At 43.3% G+C, this 17865-nt stretch overlaps 1 protein-coding gene across 1 annotated transcript in view; it reads right to left on the reverse strand.

Moving 5' to 3' along the window:
- elfn1b (extracellular leucine-rich repeat and fibronectin type III domain containing 1b) overlaps positions 1–17865 on the reverse strand; it is a 186942-nt gene that overhangs the window by 72890 nt on the left and 96187 nt on the right. Inside the window, exon 2 of the mRNA XM_061720115.1 lies at positions 10336–10389. The gene's annotated coding sequence lies outside the window, so the exon portion shown is untranslated. The remainder of the gene's footprint in view (positions 1–10335; positions 10390–17865) is intronic.

Genomic DNA, 17865 nt, shown 5'->3' on the forward strand with positions numbered 1-17865 from the left:
CCATTACACGCAGAGTCATAACAGTCCGGTGATTGATCACTAAGGAGCTGCAGTAATTTATGATCTGATAGTACACATTTGGATTGACAATGTGTGAAGCAATTTGCTCCTGCTGGAATGAATATCAGGTCTGTAAGAGTCACTCTGTATGGTGACTTTGGGATTGAACCGAATGGAAAGATTAAAAGAGAAACGCACTGTTGGCACATGTCAATGAACTGAACTATGACCACTGGCATGTGGTGCTCTGTTTGTAAGAGCTGAGCCACTGCAGGGTTAAAGGTGAAGGTAACGGTAGGATAAGCGGTTCTACGTGATTTCTAAACTAGAACACTTTTTGTCACAGTCAGTGAATATCTCCACAATACTTAATAGCTTCTCATTCTTTGATTGTCAGTTTGAAAAAAATGGCCCAATAAACAGGAAAAATACAAAACAAAAAAAATAAATAAATAAAAACAGTGGAAGCAGCCGGCGCTCAAACCACAACAAACATTGCTTCAGCCAATTGGGGGAAAGTTTGTCCTCTTGGTTGTGAGCGATGAGAGAACAAGCCCAGGAGAAATGACATCATCTAAAAATTCCTTACCCTACCTTTAATAGTCAGTACATACGATCTAAATGATATATGTAACTTGTAACCACATAAACTAAATGTTGCAAACAAAATTATTACAGGATTTTTTTTCTCATCAATATGCCCGATTTTAAGGGGCTAATTTCACTGCTTTTCTTTCTCAAGACTAGTCTTCACAGGTCAATTTTCTCATGATGACTTCCTTGTGGTTGATTTGGTTCAGGAAGAGATTGTTTTGGTTCAAGGTCAGGACTGAATTATATCTTGTGCTTCAAGTCATTTTTCTTGCTTTAAGCCAAGACCGCCAAGATTTCCCGATATATTCCACTTGGTTAGAAAGTTTGATGATAAGCTGCTAACTGAACTAAATTCAACAAGGATTTCCCGTAGGATCCAAGGATCCTTGGATCCTCGAAGGTAATCCAAGGATTACCCTCAATTTCAACAATTATGTTTCAAGCTGCAGCTCGATTTCTTCAGCTTGAACGGTGGGAAGAATCGGACTACCTGGAGAAAACCCATGTACTGTATGTATGTATAAACTCCATGAAACATTTACAATCATCTCCACTGCAAACATCAGCACAATAGTAACAAGCATTTAATAAAATACACTGAAACATTAGAATTATCAACCAAATACTGTTTAAAAGTAACTAATTCTTACACAGCGGACACTTTTGTAAGAGGCTTTCCTAAAATCAACACCTTACATCATTAGTGTGAGCATTCATTGTGTCCGAGATACAGGATGGGTAATTTAAATCACACCTTGGTAATCATTAAAATTGAGTTTTGCATGTGATGAAGGTTAGTAATAATGATGCTTCTTCAAAAAAAGATAAAGTAAATCTATGCTACCAATACACCTATGTTGACACTTATCATTTCAGAAAATATATGAGGTCTGACTCAAATGGGATTTATTTTAAGCTGAATGATTTTTTGTGATATACTGTAGTGTTGACACTAATAACTATTATGTCACAGTCAGATGTACCTGTTACTACAATAATACAACATCATTTCATTACTGCTTTTAAAGTGAAATTAGCACTTTCACTTGGCTTAACCAGTCGCAAATAACAGCTTTGTATCCCCTGTCAGATAATCTGAAATTCCCCTTTAACCGCAAAAAAATATTTGTGGCTGCACTCACTTCACTGTCCAAAGTCAATCACCCCTTCTTTACCCAAAACCGTTTTCTTTCCTCATATCTTCTTTCTCACACACAAATTTGAGTTCTCCATCTCCATTCTATCTCTCACACAAGAAAACACACGGGCAGTATCACACTCTGGCAAAAATAGCATTCATCTCGGCATCTATCTCCGATACTAGGTTTTGTGCTGAGTATCCTTTGGCAGGAATCTCTCTCACACTCACACACACACACACACACACACACACACACACACACACACACACACACACACACACACACACACACACACACACACACACACACACACTTACAATCACTTGCTTCCTATCTCAACACGCAAATTGAATCTATGGTCTTGACAGAGCAAAAGGACAGAAAGGACGAATAAAAATCAACTCATTACACACACACATGCCCACACACACACACACACACACAAACTGGTCACAGGCATGCATCAGGGATGGTAATAGAAAAGCCTTGAATCTTGGTCAAACACAATTTGGTATCTGAGTGCTGATAGGCGAGGGCAGACTGCCACGAATGTCTGAAGGATCAGAGATGCTGTTTGTCAGAGAGAAAAATTGAAAAATGGAGGATACAATTGTGTGTATATTTTCAGAGAATGAAAAAATAATGATAATGATTAAACTGATGAATGATGAAGGTCACAGAGACAATATCAGCAATGAAACTGATGATAATGATAGGGTTCTGTCAGCTTTTATCTCGGTTTCATCATTGATCAGAGCAGACCGAGTTCGATACAATCATGGGAAGCTTTGCAAAATCTTCTGCTTTTAATTTTATGTCAAGAATCTTTCAGTTTGTGCATAACTGTGGGAGAAAGTAAGACTGAAAGTATAAACTTCATTAAATTACTGGTACAAACTATTAATCTTAAAGTATTTAGTATAATATCACAGGATGGTAAGCCTGTAGTATGTACCTTATTTTGTTTCAAATGGCCTTAAAAAAAAGTAAGGAAAAACATTGCAACATATTTTCAGTGAAATGAGAAAGTAGAGGGTCATTATCAAAAAAAAAGGGTGATGTCAGACTATACAGTATGCTTTTTAGCATGCTTTTCTGATTACAGAGCTCACTAAACAAGTTGGTGGCAAATCCGCAGGGGGTCAGCAGTCAGGAGTCGGTAGCTGATTGGTATGTGTGAACAACTTGATGTTGACTTGTCAGACACTTGCCGATGCATTGCCAAGCCATCGATGATATTTAACAAGTCAAATATTTGGAACCGCTGGGGGAATCACTATTACAGCCAATGAAAGAACAAGGCATCAGGTGAGGTCACCACGAGAAAGGTGACCATGTAACAGCAATCTGCTTAACCTTTGTGCTTTATTCAAGCTTTTGAGCCGAAATCAGCCTAAGATGGTTTTCAAAGTTTTACACCATCAGTCTTTGAGTTTTAACTGGGATACTTCTGTTACTATACATTTAGTACACCATCAACCTGTTAAATGTCTAGTATATGGTCCTGTCATCCCATCTGACAAAATGGATACTTTGTTATTAAGACTTTAGGCGCGTTTCAACGAGCAGGAGTTCAGGGTAAATCTGTCAGGCAGGAACCTCTATAGGGCCTCTACGTCTTATCTGCCCCTTCAGCTGGCGTTTCCACTACACTGTACCGCCATACAGCACAAGTACCTTAACCAAAAAAAATAGCGTCACCGACCACCAGGTGGCGGTAATGTGCATTTTTTGCAGTTCACAAACGGCCAGCAGAAGAATGAAAGGAAGAAGATACACGTCACGTACACAACGGATGTTACTTGCTTTATTGTTTTTGCCCGTAAAAGTTCCTGAAGCCCACATTACAGGGCCGTTCCTGGTAATGGAAACACACACATCAGGCCCGGCCCCGAAAAATCTACCCGGAACTCCCACTAGTAGAAACATGCCTTCGGGGCCTCTCTGGCCTTTCTTTGTTAAGAAGGATGTGACCATTGATCTGTGCTTCTCTCAGTCATGAGTTTCACTGAAGATAAAACTGTCATGATTTTTGATGGACAACAAATGTAGGACAGGCTTTCATTCTTTTGTCCCCTATAAAAGCTTGAGTTGAGAGCATGCTCGTTGATTTTTTCCACAAGTGACTCGGAGCAGTCTTTTTTATCCTTTTTTCACACTCATGGTCAAGAAACCGACGGAAAGAGAGAGCAAACCACAACTAAAGCTGCAAGCAGCGATGAACGGGCCCTCGCACCCTTGTGCACGTTCAGGCGTGCTGCAGTGGAAGCGCTTGTATGTAGATGTCTTCAGGCCTGGACATTTATGACACCAGCCACGACTCTCCATATCAAACCATTCAAAAGTTATGGCAGAAAGTAAGAACTATCAGATATCGACCAATCAGATGAAGGGGCGGGGCTAAATTGCACCAATTATATTCAAGGACTCAAAACCATGTCCGATGACACCACCCACGAGTCTTTATGTCAAACCATTCAAAAGTTATTGTAGAAACTAGGAACTATCACATATTGACCAATCAGAAGAAGGGGCGGGGCTAATTCATGCCAATGAAGGTCAAGGACTAAAAACCGAGTCCGATGACACCACCCAAGAGTCTTTATGTCTTTTTTTTTTTTAATATTTTTATCCCGGTTTTTTCCCCATTTTATCACCCAGTGCTCCTACCTAACAGTCCTGGGCATTGCCATCCTCTACCAACCCCGGGAGGGTCCCGCACTGAGCTCAGGTCTCCTCCTTAACCTGAGGAGTGAGCAGGCCGCTTCTTTTCACCAGACAGGGTGGGGTTTCTCCGGCCGGACGTAGCGCGAGGAAGGATCACGTTATTCCGGCCGGAACCTCCTCACCCCATCTGGCGCCCCGGTTGGCCAGAGAATTTCGTGGAATTTCATCTTTTCTGTGTTGGCAGGGTGAGGGGAGACCACTTTATATATGTTAAAGGGGACCTATTATGAAAACACGTTTTTTCTTGTTTTAACATATATAAAGTGGTCTCCCCTCACCCTGCCAGCACAGGGGAGACAAAATACCATGAATTTCTGCAAGCTCTTTGACCCCCGCCGGACAGAGTCCCCCAGTGTCACGTGATGTTTTTTTGAGCCATGCTGAATCTGCGCCTATGGTGACGTCACCATAGGCGCTCATTTCCATAGGTTCAGCCTCCGCTGCTGAAACCACGCCCACAACCAGCTCTCTCCGCTGCTGGAGCGGTCCTTCCTTGAGCCAGTCGGACGCGGCGCCGCGGCGGAGCGGATCCGGGTTAATTAATGCAGGTTCCCGGGTGGTTTGGGAGCTGGATCCTCGGAGGTCCGTCCCAGGTCGGACCAGCTTCACCCTTCGAGATTTTCAGCTAAATCTGTCGGTTTGATCCCCGGTAACCGACGATGCGCCGCGGATGCGCTCCGGAGCCGCTCTGTGCGCCGGGCGAACCGCCGTGGGGTTGCGGCGCCCGTCGCGCAGCATCCGCCGTGCAGATCCGGCTGAAATTGCGCTGGTCGGTCCCCGGGAGTCCCTGCTACCAGTCCAGGCCGGTTCCTGCGGTCCCGGCCGGTCGGAACCGGTCAGATTTCCCGGTTAAAGCCGCGGTGATGCGCGATGCGCCCCGGAGCCGTGCCGGGCGCCTGGCGTTGCTCCAGGGCAGCGTTCAGCATCCGCCGGGTAGATCCGGCTTAAATAGTGCATAAATGTTATTTATATACAACTCATATTTTATTTTTTTAACAATAAAGTTTCCATTTGTGAAAATTAAGTGTTGTGATAATTTACAGGCTTGGGCTGCTCTGGCGGAGCGAGGGTTTATGCTCCTCCCCTGCTACACGTCATTCAGGGAGCCAATCAGCACAGAGCCTCATTATCATACCCCCCCCTTCCCTAAAAATGAGGCGCAGAAAAAGAGGTTAGAAGCGGTAAAACTAGTGACAGGGCCCACAGGCTGGATTTATGATTTATGTAGAAAAAACAAGCTTTAGATTGTTTTTAAGACATTCAAGGCCTGTTTAAAATATACATTAAATGCCATAATATGTCCCCTTTAAAACAAGAAAAAACATGTTTTTCATAATAGGTCCCCTTTAATAGTGTACGGAGCCGGCTCCTCTTCTTCCCGGAGCGAGGCTTTGTGCCCTCCCCTGCTACACGTCATTCAGGCAGCCAATCAACGCAGTGCCTCATTATCATAGCCTCCCCGCCCCCTCAGAATCCCTCATATAGAAGGAGGTTAGAAACAGTAAAAATACAGGCATGGCCCAGAGGCTGAATTTCTAATTTATGTAGAAAAAACAAGCTTTTGATTGTTTTTAAGACATTCAAGGCCTGTTTAAAATATACATTAAATGCCATAATATGTCTCCTTTAAGTGCCGGTCTGGGGAGGCCAAACAAACTAACTTGAAACTTGTGCCCCCCATGTTTGAAAAGACAGAGGCCCTTTCATGCCTGTTCTGTCTTTGATAAGGCAAACTAATTAAATACATCCATCACTCTGAGAAACTTAGGCATTCATTTGGAGGGGATTTTGTTTCTTCTTCCTCTTTTTCTGGGCTATTTCATTAATCTGACTCCAAAACACACTCTCTCTGGCTAAATTTTTCTTAGTCATGTTTCATTACTTAAACCTTTTCGTGTTTTTGGTCAGCTCTTTGCTAATTTATCTTTTTCATGGAGAAGAGCTCTAGTCTCGTTCCAAAGTCAAAACAAAACACCGTATTTTCACGACCATACGGCGCACCGTGTGAAAAGGCGCACCCTCAGTTTTGTGTGTAATTTTTGGTTTCAAAACACACATACGGCGCACCGACCCAAAAGGCACAGTCTACAGACACGGAGCTGCACACACGTGCGGCAAAACACACACACCCGCTGCAGAACACACACACAAGCACACAAGTGTGCTTATTTAAAAATAGAGCGGGAGCAAAACTTAGTTTGATTGTACTTTATTTCAGTTTTTACATTATTCAAACCCTTCAAAGTCCTCATCCTCTGTTTCTGCATTAAAGAGCTCCGCTAATTCAGCTGCGCCAGTCCGAATTTCCAGACCTGTCTCAGCCACTTGATCATCATCCCTTCATCCAGCCACCCCTTTTCATTCGCCCTTATAATGACTCCGGCTGGAAACGTCTTATGCAAAGTTTTTCTTTTAAAAATCACCATAGGGGTTTCTGTCCATCAGCGTGGCAGGCAAGCACAACATAAATGACGCTTTGGGAACCAGGAAGTCGGGCTGGAGCAGCGCGCATCACAGCGGCTTCAACCGGGGAATATGACCGGTTCCGACCGGCCGGGACCGGAGGAACCCGCCTGTACTGGTAGCAGGGGCTCCCGGGGACCTACCAGCGGGATTTCAGCCGGATCTGGCCGGGGGATGCTGCGCGCTGGCCCCGCAAACCCACGGTGGGCACCCGGCGCATGGCTCCGGGGCGCATCCTCTGCGCATCGTCGGTTACCGGGGATCAAACCGACAGATTTGGCTGAAAATCTCGGAGGGTGAAGCTGATCCGACCTGGGACGGACCCCTGAAATCCCTGCTCCCAGGAAGTCGGGCTGGAGCAGCGCGCATCACACGCGCTGCAGAACACACACACAAGTGTGCTTATTTAAAAATAAAGCGGGAGCAAAACTTAGTTTGATTGTATTTTATTTCACTTTACACATCAAGCAAATCCTTCAAACTGTTCATCTTCTGTTTCCGCATTAAACAGCTCTGCTAATTCAGCTTCGCCAGTCCCATTTTCTTCGGTTTCAGAGTCAGTTTCTGTGTCGTGCGGCCCCTCTGAAATGCCGGCTTTTGCAAAAGCACGAACAACAGTCCCAGCAGATATATTAGCCCACGCATCAACAATCCATGTGGAAACTGTGGCATAACTTGCCCGGCGCTGCCGTCCGCTCTTGGTGAAGCTGTGCTCCCCCTCAGTCATCCATCTCTCCCACGCCGCCCGCAGCCTCACCTTGAACGGCCAGTTCACACCGACATCCAGCGGTTGGAGTTCCTTCGTCAGACCTCCCGGAATAACAGCCAGCACAGCGTTCATGTTTTTAACTTCTTTTTTTACATTGTCTGTGAGATGGGCCCGCATAGAGTCACAGATCAGCAGCGATGGTGATGTGTGGAAAAAACCACCGGGTCGCCGCACATAGACCTGCTTCAGCCACTCGATCATCATCCCCTCATCCATCCAGCCCTTTTCATTCGCCCTTATTATGATTCCGGCTGGAAAAGTCTCTTTAGGCAACGTTTTTCTTTTAAAAATGACCATCGGCGGCAGTTTTCGTCCATCAGCGTTGCAGGCAAGCACAACGGTAAATGAGGACTTCTCATGCCCCGTTGTGCGGATTCCGACCGTGCTGGCTCCCGTCCGCTCCACCGTGTGTTTCATCGGGATGTCAAACGTCAGTGGCACCTCGTCCATGTTCGCGATGTGGCTGGGGTGGATGTGTTTCTGGGTTATGTGTCGGCTACAGAATGAGTGGAAGCTTTTCATCTTTTCCAAGTAATCTGCCGGGCGCTGCTGCGCTACTGTTGTCCTGGCCCGGATGGAAAGATGGCACCGCTTCATGAACCGAAAACACCAGGACAGACCTCCATGAAAATGTTCAATTTCCATCTCCTCCGCCAGCGCTACTGCTTCACGTCGGATGGTGACCCTTGAAACGCTCCTTCCACTCGCTCTTTGCTCGATCACCCACCGCTCCAAACTTTCCTCCAAGTCGGGCCATCTCGCCTTGTGTCCGCGGAAGCTCAGCTGCATTTTCTCCACCTGCCGCAATTCATTTTCCAGCTTCCTCCACTTGCGAACCATAGACTCGTTGATGTTAAATTCTCTCGTCTCTCATGTTCCTCCGCGTAGCTGATCGCCTTCAGTTTGAACTGTGCTTCATAAGCGTGTCTCTTTGCCATCTTCAGGGTTGTTAAGACAACAATGTTCTGCGTGAAGCACATACCTGTCCCTTTATACACCCCCCCTTCCCCCTCAATCACGTCCGCAAACCACGGGTGCTTTACACCCCCCCCCCTTCCCCCTTTAACGTCTGTGGTTGGTCTCATTCACGTCCGCAAACCACGGGTGCTTCACACCCCCCCCCCCCCTTCCCCCTTGTCTGTGGGTGGTCTCATTCACGTCCGCAACTCACGGGGGGGCTTCACCGGACGCATAGATACAGCACACCGTTTCATAAGGCGCCCGGCACATTTTAAAAAAAATAAATACATTTATGTGCGCCTTATGGTCGCGAAAATGGTCACAAATAATTTTGTTTTAACACCGCCAATATGTTCTCACTGGCATTTCCCTGCTTCACCCAGCTGCACATGTTTGCTAAACACATTGGACACTTGAAACATCATCCAGTATTTGTGTTTCCCCTTCATGGTATACAGATTTTTTGTGTTTGCATTTTTAATTGATGAATGGTGTACCCTCAGCTGTCTCCATCCATCAAGTCATTCTGTCTTTGTATCGGCTGCATCTTGTTCGGGGTCACGAGGGGCAGGCTACAACCTGTCTCAGCTGTCATCAGGGGACTTGTCCGACTGATCACCACATCATCATCATCATCGTCATCAACACACAAAAAAACAATAGGAATGCTCAACCAACAATGCACCCTCACACTCTCTCCTTCAGAAAATTTAGAAATCAAAAATCTCTCTGACATGTATGTTTATAGACTGCGGGAGGAAGTCACAAAACACTGACAAAAGCAAATCAGGCATGGGAGCCAACAGTGATTTCCAACACTGCTGCCTTCTGGTAAATCCTTTGAAAACAAATCCAGAGAAATGTGTCCCTATGTTCTCGATGGGAGTCTAAATCTGTCTTTTGAGTGACACTATAAATCTGTGGGGTGAATTGCCCTTGAGCAAGGCTTTTGATCTGCCACAACAACTGCCCCAAGCTGCTCACTGTCCCGCAGATCAGACTGTGATCATATTTGGAAGCTTCCAAGTGTGAATGTGTGAGGTTTGAAATAAAAATAAACGATTTCAGAGGTCTCTTGGTAAATGAAGGGACCATAGTTTAAAAGGTGCTGTGCTGCAAACTACAAAATTACCAAAACGGGAAAAAAGTGAGACATCTTGAATAATGAACAACCTTTGATCTAGGAAATGCCACAAAATATATGCAACTTTATAAAGTTGTAAAGGTACACTTGATATATTGTAATGTTTTCTTTCTGAGGACATCGCTCCATAACATACAATATACTACGTTTCATTGCAATATGTTGTCCTTGGATGGCTATAAGCTCTTAAACCTTTGACAGCTCATAAAGGGAAAAGAGATACAATTTTTTCCATCTTCTCACCCACATGCACAGACAAAATAAGTTTGAGTCTGTGTCATGAACGTTTTCTCAAAAAAAAAGGAAAGAATACAGCACATAATGCATATCCTGGTCTCTGTGGAGCATGTGCGCAAGCATTTGTTTGATAGATATGATATAAAATTTGGTGAATGTCATTTTCTGTCTGGACTTTTGAAGAAGCTCTATGTATACAGTCGACATTTTCTCATTCTATAGCAAAGAAGAGCAGGAGCAGAGATGGAGAGCACAATGAAAAAACAGGCAGAGGTAAAGAAGTGCAAGAAACATTTTACCTTTGCGGGTGGAGGTCCTCTCTGAATCTGCTGAGCCTTCAATGTCTGCATCCGCTTCACACCCAACACAAGAGACAAATGGGAAAGGGACGGGGAGCAGGCGGGTGGAGACAGAAGAAAGTAAGAATTAACAGAGGTGAGAGCTTTCTGAAAATCCTTCGGCAGAATGTCAGACTGAAAGCTTACCACATCAGGAACCCAAAACACCAGCAGCTAGGCAGCAGCTGGATTCAAAATGTTTCGATTGAGTTTATTCCATGTTATTAATGTAAAACTAAGTGAAGCTCGTTAAATAATGATATAAATTAGACTGATATAAAAATTTAATGGGGACGCCTTTTAACGTCTGTATGGTTCAAAAAGGGTGGAAAGATTGACTGTGAAATGGGACACAGAAGTGGAAATGCGTGGGAGATTGTTGAAATAAGGGCTGTCTATAGAGAAAAGAGAAGGGGATTCCCATTAGAGAGACGGATGAAGGGACGGCTGAGGATGACAGCAACACCTGACAGTTGGCAAGTCGATGAACCAGGAGGAGGTGGAGACAAAGAGCTGCTATTTCCGAGGCTAATATGTGGCTTAATGTCGCAGGGAAAGTACAATCTCACGCAGAGTTTCCAACCTCTGTCCTCTCTCTCACATGATTGTTTACTTATGTCATGTGGACTTGTGTGTACATGTGTGTGTGGTAAAAGGAAAAGAAAAAAGCTTTCAATAATTCAGATGGTGAAATAAACAATAAAACCCCCGTCAACCGTATCACAGCAAAGTACTTTATCAGTCCTCTTCTCAAAATTGTGAACAACACATTGCAAACTATTACAATGGAAAACCCAGCAACTAAAAACGTCAACAGAAAAATGATCACGAAACTGACAAAATCCCTTGAGGCGCAATTTGGTTATATATTTCACTGCTTGCAATAGCAAGCTTTCTAACCTCAATATTATGAGCTAAATTATCTTAATTTGGGGCATTATTGTTGTTGTCTTTCAAAATAACCGATGCAAAAAATGTGTCACAAGCAGCACACTCAAACTCATGTCAAAATACTACATTCTTTACCTGTTATTTTTAAAAGCCAAGGCTAGTGATCCACACTTGCTTGTATTTCATAGCTTTAGCCTGCAAAATTATTGAATAAGTAGAGGCAGCAAAGTCCATGAAAACCTCATTTGACTTAGAATCAACCCTTTCATAATGTCAGCAGGCACATTTTCTTCTGCAGCAAGACTCTACTCCAGTGTCTTGGTGACAGTGTTGACATCCGAAGGACTACAGTTTAGTGGTGGGAGTTTAAGGGATTTGCCCATTGTTACATGTTTCTGATGAAATGAGATGCCAAGGGATCCTGGCATAATGTCCATATAAGTTGGGTTAAAAGTAAAATAAAAATGTTCTTTTAAGACTGTTGGAGCAATGCAGGTTCATGTCATCCAAAACAAATCCAAAAAATGTCTTGCAATTTTCCTCAGAAATTAGGAATTTGATTCTCAACTTGAAACTGCTGATACAATCTTATTATTAATGACCAAGTCTGAATAGTGTGAAAGTTGTCGTGGTTATCTTCCTCTAGGACTTTAACTTGCCTGAAAACCTGAGCATGAAACTTTCTTGCTGTACAACTTGAGTTTCTGCTGTTATGCCTCCTTAAGACACTAATAACCAGTACTTGGTTGGTTACTATAATGGGATCCAATTATAAGGAATGCCAACATTATTCAATTTAAAACAGGCGGGTACAGAGATGGAGAAAAATAAGGAAACAAATATGTTTGCTTGAACAGAAGGTTTGAAAGCAATATTGGAGCAGTTAGAGAAGAATGGTAAGCAAAAATGAATAAACAAATGATGCACAAGAAAAGGAAATTCTGTAAAAGAAAATGGGAAAATTAAAACCGAGAAAACAATATGCTACCAGCGATGGTGAGGCCGAGCACCTGCGGTTCCACAACCCCTGATTTTTTGCCACTGAACAATGCATTCATATATGACTAGGGTTTGTATGTAAAAATGTGATGTGTTTCTTCTTTATATCATGACTTCCACTTCACCCATACCCATAACTGGCCACAGGTTGGACCTTGAGCAGGGCATGGGAATCCTAATCACTATAACCAGTTTCTGAGCAATCAACCAAGCCAATGTGGGTTTTTAGCACATTACCTGTTTATGTGGTCAGTTTTCCATTCGCTGTATCACTATTTCTGCATATTGCGATATATCATGAATACATTTGCAGTTCAAAACTGGTAACATCTCAACATCATGTCCTTTGAATTTTACACCGTTATGATAAACCATGTGGGAGAAGTGTGTCAAAATTGACCATGTTTCACAATGTACAAATTTAAAAATATTTTTTTTTTCTTTTGGTGGCACTATGCCAGATGGACATATTGGGTGTGTGGATGTCATCACAATTACAATTTCAATCAATCTCCATAGCTTCAGACAAATCCTTAAATGTGCTTAGACACATTTTCTGTTTATGTGGCAGGATATCAAAATCTCGCCATTTTAGCGTATTACAATATATCAAACCTCCCTTTGGCAAACTGCAACATCTTGGCATCATATATGCTAAATTTCACTTGCATCTGAAGAACTATCTACGAGAAGTACCTTTACAATTGATTGTGTGACCAAACGCACAGAATCCAAATCACCTCACTTCCTGTTGAGCATGGCAGGTTTCTACGGGTCAAACATCAAATGACATGATTCACCAGGTTCACCAGCCTGGACAGACAGAGTTATCCAGTGTTAAAGTACAGAGGACTTGCGGTTGAATGCTACTGACAAGTGAGTGATTCTGGTAAAATACTTTTGCCATTGTGCATTTGTGTGTGCACCCATGCAGTGCTAAGACACTGCTGGACAGAATACAGAGCAGAAGAATAGTCAGATGTTCAGACAACATCTCTAAGCTCCACAGTTCTGATCTCAACTGCAGGGATCTGTGTTTCAGCAAAAACATCCCAAATGTTCTATGATCTACAGAGACATTGTCCACTGGCATCAGTCTTCAATCCACCTGACATGAAGATTTAAAAAAGGAGAATTATTTAGGTGAAACAACATGAATTGAAAGAGGAAGGAGAAAAGGCTAGAAAAAGCGGGAGAAACAAGGGCCTGTGAAGATGATTTTGTAGAAAAGAAAACTGCAGCTTTGATGCACTACTGCTGGCAAATGAGCTTAACAAAGAAGGCCGTGCTGAACTGATACACACACCGCAGAGCACTTTTTAGCCATTCCAGATGCATCAACAGCGTGTTTGCTCCTCTGTAGTCCCCTTGACTGTGACGTGAGAGGACAGCAGAGAGATGTGCTGGGTGTTCATTGTTATCCTCGCAGACTTGTGTTTGTAAAGGCTAAGGCCACAGTGACCAGCGAGCCGGGAGCAGTGTGAGTGAGTCAGACTCAGCTGGTCTGAGTCAGTGGGAGGTCTGCAGCGTGGGTTATCTAAATTGCTCTGTAAAAAAATAAATAAATATTAATGGCAGTCATTTTACCTGAGTGCAAAGCAACGTATGTGTTGTAGTGTCAAATAAATGAGATAGACATATAATGTATGTATTGGTTTAATATGGTGATGGACAGGCCATGTTGTACGCATGCCTCTTCTGCATAGTTAGAAGGAATCTCCCAGGGGATTGGAGCAAAGACGATGTTACTATGTCCAGTAGAAGCTGAAAAGGAGACTAGAGGATGGGGAGAATATCTACCGGGAAATGGCTGGGGATATTCAGCAGAAAAAACAGTCTGGAGGTGTGAAGTGAGAACAATCCAGAGAGAACAATCCAGCAAGCAGCCCAAGTGGACAGCTTAAGGAGGAAATAGCTAGCAAGTTGAATTTTTTTATGCACACTTGGAGATAGCCCTTGGACTTAATGACCCTATGTCCCTCACTCTACAACAAGAAGAGATTATACGGTGAGCATCATTATGATAATTCACAAGGTGGTGCTGTATTCAATTCAGCTCAGTCATTTCTTCTCAAGGTGCTTTTCCAATCAATTGTGAAGCGTTTCTCTTTTGAAAGGACAAAAAGCTAAAACTGGAATTAGCCTCCTAGCCTCTGAGTGGGTGAGCTGAGACCTGAGCAGGGAGGGACATGGGCACACAATGCAAATGAACTTGTGTCTCATAATTGTAGCTTACAAGCATACAGCAGGCAGTATGTTCTTAGACAAGCTAGGGTGGACGTGGGTGTAGTTATTTTTAGCTGCCAAGATCCTGTAAGTGTTGAAGGTTTCATGAATTTCCTGAGATTGGTGGTTACAGCACATGTGTGGCTTCAATGTTTAGTTTCCTGTTTGCTCATCTTCGCAGTACTGAAGATGAGCAACTGTTCATTAATATTAGTGTTTCTATTTTTTTTTATACTGCCATGGAGGTTTCCTCCAGAAAACCTTTAAACAACTGAATAAGGTGAGGCTCAGAATTATCTTCTGTAGAAACAATCATTACTTTAAATCAGGGCACTAGCGAACCTGGAAACTTGTGGGTCAAACCGGAATGAAAGCAACGTTTTTTTTTGCTGGATGTCCTAAAACTGATTCGCACCACTGGTTTTACACACAGCTGAGCTATGTAACTTTTGTTCCATCATCCATACACCTCTGTACTACATTGGGAGGCAGTAACAGAGGGATAATGTGGAGAAAGTTAGTATTGTGTGAATTGTTGCATAAGGGTGCAATGAGGGCGCAAATGTGGAGGATGAAATCAGTCCAGCTCCGGGACATCACTCAGTAGGTCATCCATCTGGCTCCTTGTCAGAACGCCTTGCCAATTTACAAGCAAGCTAAAGATGCAAAAAATAATGATAATAAAATACCACTGTGTTTTCAACCACAGTAGTTGGAGATGCAGAAACTGGATAGACTGGCTGTATTTCTACCTGAATTAAGCAGCCAGCGACCAGAGACATTAGGGACTTGTTGCTGACTATGGATCATGGTCGGAACCGGTCACATTCCCCGGTTAAAGCCGCAGTGATGCGCGCTGCTGCAGCCCGACTTCCTGGTTCCCCAAGCGGGGTCCGATCGACCTGGTTCCCACCCGCTTTGGGAGCAGAGATTTCTGGGGTCTGTCCCAGGTCAGATCAGCTTTGCCCTCCAAGATTTCCAGCCAAATCTGTCGGTTACAAACCCGGTACCGGATCTCCGACATGCGTGTGTGTGTTTTTCGCGGCGCGAAACACACATTCTCATTTATGTGATGCTTGCCTGCCGCGCTGATGGACAGAAACCTATGGTGATTTTTAAAAGAAAAACTTTGCATAAGACGTTTCCAGCCGGAGTCATTATAAGGGCCAATGAAAAGCGGTGGCTGGATGAAGGGATGATGATCATGTGGCTGAGACAGGTCTGGAAATTCGGACTGGCGCAGCTGAATTAGCGGAGCGGAGCTCCTGTCGGATACAACCCGGTGATAGAGCCCCGACATGCGCGTGTGTGAGCGGGACCAGCGCGGGGGACCCGGGAGCCGGGACGCGGGACCCAGGACCACCGCGGGGGAACGGACCGGGACCCGCTCCAGCGCGGGGGAGCGGACGGGGAGCGGACCCGGTCCAGCGCGCGCGGGGGGGGGCAGAGCGGGACCCGGGACCGCCGCGGTCGGGATCCGCAGCACAACGGGGCATGAAAAGTTTATTTACTCTTGTGCTTGCCTGCCACGCTGATGGACAGAAACTGCCGGCTATGGTGATTTTTAAAAGAAAAGCGTTGCCTAAACAGACTTTTTCAGCCAGAGTGAAATGAAAAGGGCTGGTGGCTGAGACAGGTTTATGTGTGGCGACCCGTGTTTTTTTTTAATTCTTTAATGCGGAAACAGAATATGAACCTTTGAAGGGTTTGATTGATGTGAAAAGTGAAATAAAATATCAAACTAAGTTTTGCTTCCGCTCTATTTTTAGCGCGTGTGTGTTTTGCAGCGCGTGTGTGCAGCTCCGTCTCTGTAGACGGCGCCTTTTGGGTCGGTGCGCCGTATGTGTGTTTTAAAACCAAAAATGACACACAAAACTGAGGGTGCGCCTTTCCACACGGTGCGCCGTATGGTCGTGAAAATACGGTAAGTGAAAAGGGACCATCGTCAGATTGTGGAATGCAGTAATGCTTGGTGAAAACATACACTGGAGAATTAATAAAGCGCCTTTGTGAATCTGAGCTGTGAATCTATATTTGGAGTGTGCAGGTGGAATGAAGAGAGGGCTAATGCCAGCTAAGGACTGGCAACCTGCCCAGGGTGTATCCTGCCATTCGCCCAATGACACAGGGATGGGCCCCAGCAGATCCCTGTTATCCAAAATAGGATTGAAGCAGATACAAATGATGGATGGATGGATGGATGGATGGATGGATGGATGGATGGATGGATGGATGGATGGATGGATGGATGGATGGATGAGAAATATTGGCCTTGTAGTTTGAAGGTTTGAGGTTAGACAAGCATCTTTAGCAAAAACAAACTTTCTTACAATCAAAACTGGGACTATTTTCAAATGAACATACCTACGAAGAGAAAATATATAAGATGAGAAAACAATTAACACTGTATTTAAGATAAAGTTTTATTTGTAAATCCCACAGGAGACCACAAGATCAACAACAGTTTTGCTTTCATAAACAGTATAAAAGTTTTAGATTCACATTTGAATCAAAAGTATATTTTTCTTCCAATAAAAACTTTCTTCAGTGCAGTTTAATAGTTTTGCCCTCAGTTTGCCACCAATCTTAAGGTTTTGGGCCATTTTTCAGCTGACATGACCTACATAAAGACACTGTCAGTGTACTATCCACCTCGATGCCTGCTGGTTTGGTGAACATTTCAACAAGTCACAGACTGTCTGTTATTATCAGAATCAGTCAGATATTAGGGGATCATATTAATTTATTTGTAACAAAAGGTTTGCTGGCTATTGTCCAACAAAGTTACAAAGAGGTAATATTGATTAATTTATGAATTTCAAATATTTGCACTAATAGCGGGTACAGTCACAAAACTAGAAAAATAAATATAAATTTCATTAGTATACATTCATAAATTTCAATTGGGTTTCTCTCTCTCTCTCTCTCTCTCTCTCTCTCTCTCTCTCTCTCTCTCTCTCTCTCATATATATATATATATATATATATATATATATATATATATATATATATATATATATATATATATATATACTGTATATGTATAGATATATATATATATATATATATATATATATATATATATATATATATATATATATATATATATATATATATATATATATATATACTGTATATATATGAATATATATGAATATATACGAGTATGAGTATGAAGCAACTGAAAACAATATATCTAGTTTCACTTGACTTTGACATAAAGCACAGTTGGAGTTCTTACAACAGAGTTAGTAATTGAAGTCCCTTGGATATAAAGCAAGACATTTTTCTTAGTCATTACTCCCAGCATGCTCTGCTGGGTCTTTCCCTCCTTGGCAAGGTATCAAACCTGCTGCCCTGTGTCATCTGACAATG

Source organism: Cololabis saira, chromosome 1 (assembly GCF_033807715.1).
Source record: "Cololabis saira isolate AMF1-May2022 chromosome 1, fColSai1.1, whole genome shotgun sequence".
NCBI classification, from domain to species: Eukaryota; Metazoa; Chordata; class Actinopteri; order Beloniformes; family Belonidae; genus Cololabis; species Cololabis saira.